An 8,606-nucleotide genomic window follows, 5' to 3' on the forward strand; every position below is an offset into this window, starting at 1 on the left:
ACTCATGAGCACTTGACTCGTGACCCCGACCTGCAGGTTCTAGTCTCGTCGGGTTTCGGGAAATTATTCATGATAAATCACCCGATAATGAAAATGGTGTGAAAATTTACCAGCTCATAACCAAGAGGCTGATAAACAACTTTTGTGTTGGACGATCAAGTTAGATCTGAGTGGATCAAATCAGTTTAATGTGTCTTTACGAAAAATTATGTTCAGAAAACCGTTTCGTCCACCTGCTGTTAAAAGAACGAAGGACCCCTCTAAATTGTGAATTTAATTCCGAAATTTTTCAGGCTGTTATTTGAAACATAGATCAATAACTTTCATCTTTGGCAATTTAACAATACGGCATGTTTACTGGTAGTAAATCGCAAAAAAAATCTGTAGTCTGAGAACGTGTCAAATTCCAGCCTGCCTGACTCCGGCCATTAATTCCATAAAAAATAGAAAACACAATGGATCATCACGAAATTTTTTGAATAAATGGTTCAAGATCTTACAAAAAAATTTCATTTAAAGCACAGAAATTGAATCCAACTTGAAAGGGGTATAAAAATTCGTACAACTCAGCAAGGTCAGAATGAGAACAAAACTGTTTTATTAATCTGAGAGTGTAATCAAAGGATAACAAGCCCGACATCCGATGAGATTCCTCTAACATAAGACCTAGGAAAATAAAGACATCAGAAAGAAAATAATTAAATGCAAGACTAATAATCGAACAACTCGACGACAAGATGATCTCGATCTATGACTTCGGGGAAGCAAGTCTATCCTTCAACCATTTATTTGCAGTGGTCAGCTTTGAGGTAGTGCCCTCGGCTTGCTCCAACTTCCACTTAAGCTCCTCATTCTCGGCCCGATGAGAGGTTGTGACTGACATTGTAGGAATCTTCGGTTGGATTGCCTTGGGAATCACGTGCTTCTTGATGTAAAGCGATGTAGCATGATACGCTTTCTCGTTGCACGATAAGAGTTTCGTCGGTAGCTTGAGCTTGGTCGGTCGGCAAAAGTCCCATAGGGAACGAATGGTGATCACCGCCTGCTCATGTTACGAGACACTCTGAGTAAAATCGAACTGGACCCGGTCGGCATCAAGAGGTGGTAGCAATGTCTGAACCACTCCATATTGGCAGGCTACGCAAGGGGGGTGATACTCGGTCGCTCCGGTAAATCCGAGCAAAGGGATGGGCTTTTGGCCCCCGCTCGCCAATCTAGCATTCTCTACTTGGAACCAATTAGCTTGCCATCGGAACCCCCTTGGACGCGGATCCGTTAAAAGCAATACCCAATCTGAAAAATGATAATCCATAATCTCCTCTTGTTTATTTTTAAAAATAGTAATGGGGTGGGAAAATTTTCTAATTTTCTCAAGCGAGACGAGATGCTTGCATGGCCTAATATGTGATAAAAACCAGATAAGCAAGAGATCGGCCAATGCTTGCAAAATGTTTCCTTTTTTTTTTTTGCTTGAATTTTGTGAGGGAGATAAAAGTCTCAGCCAAGACAGCATGGACTAAGTTTCTCCCATCACATATTTGCTGAACAACAAAAGCAACATGAGGATTGAGGAAGTTCTGAAAATATGGGAAAATGACCATTCCAAAGAAAGCCAATAGAAAAATTCTGCCCTTTTGAATAGGAGATGCCTCATTGAAGCATTTTTCTACGAAAGAAAACGGGCAATTCCCACGATCGCCTTTCAAAATCTTGCGAATTTCTTCTACTTTGACTCTAAAAAAATCAGCTAGTGCTATGGCAGGATCTAACCCAATGGGCGGGCTAATCAACTTCGCATCCACAGGTTTTCCAATAAGCATGCCATATTCTTCCAGAGTAGGGGTAAGCTCATGCTTACCGAAGATAAACGTCGAAGTATCGGGACTCCAGAAGTGAGTGAACGCATGAACTATCCCCACACGAATCTTGATATCCAATATCGGCATCGGTCGCCCAACTCTGGATTCGACATATGCATGGGCCGTGCAGTCGAGTCGGGTCGCCCACTCGCTCAAGTCTGACTTCGGAGCATCCAGAATCCGGATATTCTTAGGATTATCTTTGCTTCCCATAATCAAGATAGAGACACGACAACCCTAATTGCCATGGACCAACCCAAAATAATAAATGAAAAATGAGTAAATTACAAGACGAAACCTAAGAATTTACCATGAGAGACCACAATCACAACCACATGCGCATGGATGCAAGTTAATTGATTAATGGTGTTTTCAAAAGGAGATTCCAACAACGGACCGTACCAATGGGGTTTGGTCAGGTCTAGTTTCCAAAATTTCGGCTATGGTCGAGATTCCGCCCCGTGCCATGGGGGTATAGCCAAGGGAGAAATCTCCAACACGAAAGAAATTGTCGGGATAAGGGACGGGGTCGCCCGTACCTCGGCGGAGTCACCAAGCTGTCGCGACCTAAAATTCGGATTGAATTCCGGGTTAATGGATTACCAAATTAATTAAATGAATTAATTAACCTAGCCCGAGCTCTCCCAAGCTCTACCAATTCGCAACTTAGGTTCACATGATTTCAATCAAGGGATTTTCGATTTTTAGAGCCGCCACTAATCTTTTTCGGAAGGTAGATTAGATACCTAAATAAAGTATGAGAGAATACTTTATTTTCTGCTAACCGGAGATTTAGGTTCGGGGACTTGATTATGTTAATTTTTCAATTAACACCCTTTCGTTACCATTCTTGTGAAGATTTTCTTGATTGGCAAATCCAATTGATTTCAATGAATGAATTAAAGTGCAATTTATTTTTGTTTGGATTTTCTTGATTAGACGAATGCTATGCAACTATATGAAATGAGTAGTGATGATATTGAAAAAATGTATTTTGATGCGTATAAAGTAAAGTGAATTCTAACTACATGATGTGCAACATGAAAACTAACCTATATGACATGCAAGATGATTTATTTACGTTATGTGGTATAAAAAAAATTGCATGAATGGCTTTTGGAAAAATTGAATTTGATGCAAAGTGAACATGAATTTCGAATTACATGGCATGCAATATGGATTATATTTAAGACATGAAAATGCATGAATGACATATAATAATGCATGATGAATTAGATTATCTGAAATGCACATGAAATGTCACAACCCTTTAATGAATTTTCGGTTTTATGATTTTTGGTCCGACAATTAACACAAATTGATTAATCAAAATCCAATTTATATTAAGAGTCATCTTAAGATATAATTTCCAAAAAAATTCATTTAAGGTCAAGATATGATGATTTTTTTTATGATTTTTATGATTTTTTTAATGAAAAAATGAATCAAATAAGAATATAATAAATCTTGAGCATAATACACCTTATAATCCGAATTTTTCCGATGAATTCACTTCGTACTCGGGAGGTGGGGTCAGAAGATAATTTATTCACGTCGTACCTCGGGGGTGGGGTTAGATAATGAATTTATATATTATGAAATTTGTCAGTCCGGTCCCAAAGTTATGGGATAGGTTAAACAAATTGATGTGCGGATAACGTCGTACTTTGGGGGTGAAGTCGGATAGTCATCCATATTGCACATATTCTAAGGGACGAGGCACGGGTAGACAATACCATTTGGGCCCGTGGGTCCGGAACTAGCCCGTTGACCGGGCCCACGATTCCATAACCGTGGGAACCGGGAAAAAAAATGGGCCTGTGGGGGCCGCGGGGCGGATCGCAAAGAGCCGTTGAGAAGACGACGACGATAATATCAACTATGTCCCAATTCCGAACGTCGAGCACATCCCAACACAAGAAAGTTTTCATCCTCCCACCGGTGTCGAAGAAACGTCAACGGCAAATGAGCCGGAACGGAAGGGCCGAGATAACACATCCGACTTGTGGCTACACTTCGACAAGGTTTGTGATGAAGGCGAATGTAAGTATAATATAAAATGTAAATATTGTTCGCAAACATATAAATTTACGAAAGGAGACGGGCACGGAACATTCCGTCGGCATTTGACGAAAAAACATCCAACGCAAGCGGGGATCGACAATACGCAACAGCAAATTTCCGGGTACGCCACTTCTAATCCTCATCCTATATTTCGTTACACTGATGCACTTTATAAACAAACATTAGCTGAATATGTTGCCCTTGATCATGCTTCGTTTAATACTGGTGAAAATTTTAATATGAAATATTTGATAAATACTGCGTTGGTTCCGCAAGCGCTAATTATTCCAAAAAATACTCTTAAACGCGAACTTTTTCATTTTTATAAAAAAGGAAAAAAAATTTTAGCAAAATTTTTTGCGGAATTCAATGGACGTGTGCATATAGGTAGCGATATTTGGAGTGATCCTTAGCAAATTCATTCTTATATGGGTGTCACGTGTCATTGGATAGGTGACGATTGGACGATGCAAAAAGACTTACTGCATTCCGAGTATTTGATGAAAGACATTCAGCTCATAATATTTATAGAATAATTAGGCAAGTTTTAGAAGAATATAATTTGATAAATAAAGTATTTTCAATTGGTTTTGATAATGCCGCCGCAAATACCACTTTTATTCCCGAGTTAAAAAATATTTGCAAACCCACTTTTGGCGGACAATTTTTTCACATTAGATGTGCTTGTCATGTTTTAAATTTATGTGTACAAGATGGTTTATGAATTCTTGACACTTCTCTCGCCCCAATAAAGGGTGCAATTAAATTTTTATAGAGTCGTCCCCATTTTATGAAATCATGGGGAAAATTTTGTAAACAAAATGGGAGAAGGGCAAGAAGATTTCCAAAAGATATTCCGACTCGTTGGAATTCTACGTACGAGTTGCTTCGGCAAACTTTTGATTATAAAGATTTATTATGTATGTTTATTTCACAAAATATTCTCGAAATTGCTTTACCTCCTCAACATTGGGACGTTTGCAAAAAAATTTAGATTTTTTGAAAATTTTTAATGATGCTATTAAGAATTTATCTGGTATTTATTATCCTACTACGCATTTATTTTTAATAGAGTGTGTTAATATTTGTAGTGTTTTTAGTGAATATGAAAATGATACCGAATTAGCTCGAACTATTTTAGTAATGCGAGAAAAATGGTTGCATTATTATTTGCAAATTCCTCTTGTCTATTTAGTTGGTATTGTTTTTGATCCACGTATTAAATTAGACGGTTTACTATATTATTTGAACGTGTATTATCATGATTGTTTACATTTGGAAGATTTAATAGATATTTCAAATATACTAGGACATGTTAAAGAATCTATAGTAGCATTATATAGAGAATTTTGTAGTAGATATGGTTTAAGTGATTCTAGATCTTTACAATCTACTGCCTCACGTAACGAAGGTGGTAGTTCACTTAGTAGAGGGTATAATATGCTTAAGAGTAGGCAAAAAAAAAAAACAAAAAGGGGCAACAAGTAGTATTTCTGAATTAGAAAAATATTTAACCACTCAATTTGAGTTTCGTGATGCAGAACATAGTACATATTTCGAAATCCTGAAGTGGTGGAAGAGTCACCAAATCGATTATCCAGTTGTCGCCCTTATCGCTCGTCGGATATTAGCAACCCCTTCTTCAACGGTTGCGGTTGAACAAACATTTAGTGCTGGAGGATTAATTTTGGACTCTTGCCGTTCAAGATTAAGCCCGGACTCTGTGGAAACTCAAGCTTGTGTCGACGATTGGACGAGAGCGAAATATCGACACCAAGAGCTAGATCGTGAACACGAATTTTTTAGCGATGATATTGGAGATACCACTGCCACGGGTACCACAACGGGTAGCGACGATTGACGATGAGGTAAGTTGGGGTTCTCAAAGGTAAAAGAACTACATGAGCTTTGATTCTTCTATCCCCAAGAAGATATGTAGGCGCTTAATGATAATTCATTAAGTTTAAGCCCATTCCTCCTCTCTCTTTTTTTCCCTATATTTTATTACAATGTACAATTTAATTGTATTTTATAATTTATAATTTATTATGTTTATTTTATTATTTATTATTTTAAAAATTAATATTAAAAAAGGAACCGGAATGAACCGCCGGTTCCGAACCGAAATCGAAACCGGCCCGGGAACCGGCTGTGTATAGGCACGAGGGAGCATGTATTATACTCAAGGTAAATTATAAAAATATTTGAATTAAAATAAAGCATAAAAAAGATTATGTTCGGCCAACTAGGGGTAGGTGCCGAATTTTAGAGGAGATAAGCCCCTATCCACAAAGGATTTCATACCTTTTAAACTTAGGAAAGTTATCACATGAGATTTGAAAGAGTTTTTAGATAATCTCCCGGATTTTAAAGATATGCTCAAAATTCTCGACTAAGGTAAAAATTGTGTCTGATATGCTCAAATTTTTCAGATGCATTCAAAATTCGAACACCGGATAACCATGAATATTCTAAATAATGTGCACAATATCTTTATGCCAAGATCAAGTCGATCAAACATATGCCAAAGATAAACTCGGATGCTTCACGAGTCAAGTGCAATTTAGGACATGACTTGAACCCAAATTTTCTCGAAAAGTCAATCCGCAAGAAAGATCAAGTATCCAACAAGATAAACGTGACATCCACCAAGACAACGAACATGCAGCCAAATTCGATTTTGGTAAGCAAAATCTAATTTTTTTCTTCAAATGATCCACCAAATCTCAATTGAATATCACTATCCTTATCTTGTCAAAATTCTCTTTTGTCCAATCAATATTAGAATATGCAAGATAATTCAAATTCAATCAAGATGAACGAGACAAAGTGAAATTCATCCAAATCATGTTTAGATTTTTGGATCTAGCAACATCAAGAGTAAAAATGTGAATTTTCATGCACGGTTTCGATTTAATGATCTCTTGCAAATCGGACAATGTTCAACGACTAAACTCTAACAAAAATAAAGCACCAAAGCAAGCAATCAATCACATAGATAAAGAATTCTAAGATAGACGAATTGGATTCATTCGTTACCTAATTCAAAGCTTGAGCCGAAAAATACTGGTGAGCAAATTCTTTGGACTGATCGGCTATGGGATTCGTGTGCGCTTAGAGAGGAGTATTGTCCAAGTGGATGCCCTTCAATGTGTGTAGATATCCCAGAAAGGTCCTCCAAGTGGCGTTTTTTCATAAACCTTTGACTGAATATCTTTGACCTTGATTAGCAGAATAATCAAAAAGCAATAGAACCCACCTCTTGGACTCAAGGTTTTGGACCTTTGGAAGTAACGACTGTGGTGATCGAAGGGTCACAAGGTCAGCAGATGGAGCCAACACTGGAGTATGCAGGAAGCGGTCGCCAATCGGAGGAATAAGACAAAACGCCCCCACAAGATGTTTCTCAGCCACAAATTTTAGCTTTTGGCCTCTCAATTCTCGCGTGTCTCTTGAACTTTCTGAATTTTTCTGGGTGAGCGTCTGTGTGGAATCTTTTTCCTCCCCCTACAACCCTAGGCAATGCTATGTATTTATAGATTGGAGCTTTGCAAGTCGGGGCTTAAAGTTTTAAATTATCGCAAAATAGAGCCCCATAATAAAATAAGACTTAAGATAACAGCCCCGAGGGTCCAATTTTGCACGAACTTGGTAAAAAAAAAAATTGATTAGAAATTCAACTGGCCTTATTCCAAAGGCATTGTGGAATTCTGCTAGGCCTAGATGGGCTTGTCTCTTCTTTTTTTTAATCTTAAACCCACTACCCTTTTAATTAGCTGATTTAGTGAAAAGCTTCGTGGTTAACATGAGTGGGCTGATTTGAACCTAAAACAAGCCCCAATGGCCTTGCAATTTCGGAACCTTACTCCTGGCCGAATTCTCACCCGTCATCATTTTTCATTCATCACTTTTTTTGCCATCAACGCAAACGAGTACTAATGTGATGCATAAAGAAAATTGATTTGTTGTTTTTTTTTTTTGGTTTTTTTGTTTTTTTTGTTTAGAACTAAAATTAGCTCTAATTTTTATGCAAAAATAACTAAAAAGGAAAGTCAAAATTTTGGTGTCAACATACTCCTTCAAAAAACTTGCAATTTGATGATGTCCTAGCTTCTACTTGACCGTGCAAAGATTTTGAGTCTTGAACTTACAAAGTATCTTAATTGCATATTTTCTATCTTCTTTGTCTTGTTTGACTAGTTCTAGAGCACTCTATTTAATATGTTGTATGTATTTAATAGATATCCCTCCAAAGAGGCCATTATTTTACAATTTTCCTTTCTTTGTCTCGTATTTTTCTTTTTTCATTCCTATCTATTTTTTACTGTTCTATGTTTTTTTGGGCTTGCTCTCCTCACTGACAGCGTCGTCGCCGAGACTCCATCACCGAGAGTATCATCGAAACTCCATCACCAAGATCGCTTACCGTTACCTCCAGTCGTCCAACTACTCCGACAATTGCCGGACCATTGCTAGCAATAATCTCCGATGATTATAACACCACCTCCATTCTTCCGGAACCGAAATCTCAATAATGACGAACATTTACACGATGCAAAAATTCAGGCACTGAAGTACATTACCAGAGATTTAACTAATATGGGAAAAAGAATACTTCAAGTGCCAATAATTGTGTACGACGCTCATTTTGATGTAAATCCTTTTTTTTTAGGAAATTGATTA

This window comes from Rhodamnia argentea, chromosome 5, assembly GCF_020921035.1.
Source record: "Rhodamnia argentea isolate NSW1041297 chromosome 5, ASM2092103v1, whole genome shotgun sequence".
Classification (NCBI taxonomy): Eukaryota; Viridiplantae; Streptophyta; class Magnoliopsida; order Myrtales; family Myrtaceae; genus Rhodamnia; species Rhodamnia argentea.